A 1,636-nucleotide genomic window follows, 5' to 3' on the forward strand; every position below is an offset into this window, starting at 1 on the left:
CAGCGCCCGCACCTCCGACCCGACGCTGCCGCGCCCCCCGACGACGACCCCCGTAGCCCAGCCTCCAACCCGACGGCGTCGATGGAAGCAACTGATAGCAAATTTCTCTTGATTTGTGGAACATATAGTACATTAGATAGTTTCTTAACATCTCCATTTACAAAAACAAATAAAACCGTACCTATACCCTCAACAATGCATTTTGCATTATTTCCAACCGTCATGGTGATGGGTTCCTGTAGAGGCTGCATGTAACAATGTAGACCCTTCTTGCAGGTCATGTGACGGGAGGCACCACTATCCAACACCCATGAATCAATGGTTGAAGCTTCTTGAATTGAGGAACACTCTTCCTCAATGGCCAGAAATAGATCCAACTCTACTTCTGCTGTGTTAGCTATCTCTTTCCCCTGCTTTCTTGACCCGCAACAATCTGCAATCACATGGCCCTTCTTCTTGCATTAGAAGCATTCTTTTTGAAACTTCTTCTTCTTTTCACCACTAGTAGAGGACTCACCTTTGGTGGAGGAACCACGTTTGCCTTTCGCAGTGGTAGAGAACACATCATCCCCATTGCCAACTCCATCTTGAGCTTTAAGCCTCAATTCCTCCTCCATAAGTAAATCACAGAACTCCTCAAATGTCAATGGTTGGGGTCTCACTTGAGTGTTAAGCATTGTTACCAATCCATCAAACCTTGGTGGACATATCCGGAGACACCGCCGAGCTAGCTCTTCGCTCTTTTGTATCCTAGCACCAGCCATCTGGTCACGTAGATTTTTGATTCGGGTTATGAACGCCTTCGTTGTCTCTCCTTCATTAAACTTCTCAAACTGCGAGCTGATTCTCCAAGTTCTAGATCCTTGTCTGATTCCGTGTCTCATAATGACTCTTCAATATGTTCTAGGCCACAGTTGCCTTAGATGTATGCCAAATCAAGGTCAAAACACTATCAGTAGTACTTGTAACCAATGCACACAGAGCATCTATGTTTCTACATTTCCAAGCTCATAGAAGGTCAACATTAGGAGGTATCATTCTCCCCACATTTGCTGGGTCAGGGGTCTTCTTGTGGTTCTAGGTCAGTCCCTAGTATTGTCTCCAGAAGCTCATACGAATCCAGAATAGCAGTAATTTTAAACTTCCATAGAGTGTAGTTCATACCATGTAGCTTTCCTTCAGTGAAGGCTGGTGGGAGAATCCTGAACGCCTAGATTGTTGGTGCAGCTGATGAACTCGAGCCGCTTCCCGATGCCATCTCTTCGTATGCTATTGAAGCCCTTGCCTCTCTTCTACTCTTCGATCCTTAGAGCGGCCTGGGGCTCTGATAGCATGTTAAATTACATAGCGCAGTGGAACAAAAAATGAACAAAGAATAGAGAGTACACAGCAAACTGGAGACAAGAAAATTTTCCTTCAATACTAATGTAGTACAGATGATGGCTCAGTCCACCCGTGCACTCCCACAGTGGAGCTTAGATGGTGATCTAGATAGAGAATAGGTGAAGAGCTACTAGCTGGAAGATCTGATCTGATCCAATGGACTGGGAAGGTCACCTCTTTATAGCTATGAGGGCGGTAGTCGAATCAGCGTAGTCAGTGGAACCGACCAGTCAACCTAGTCGATGAAGCCGAC

The sequence above is a fragment of the Dipteris shenzhenensis genome, chromosome 12 (assembly GCF_047967505.1).
Source record: "Dipteris shenzhenensis isolate YYH24624 ecotype China chromosome 12, Dip_SZ_1.0, whole genome shotgun sequence".
Taxonomy (NCBI): Eukaryota; Viridiplantae; Streptophyta; class Polypodiopsida; order Gleicheniales; family Dipteridaceae; genus Dipteris; species Dipteris shenzhenensis.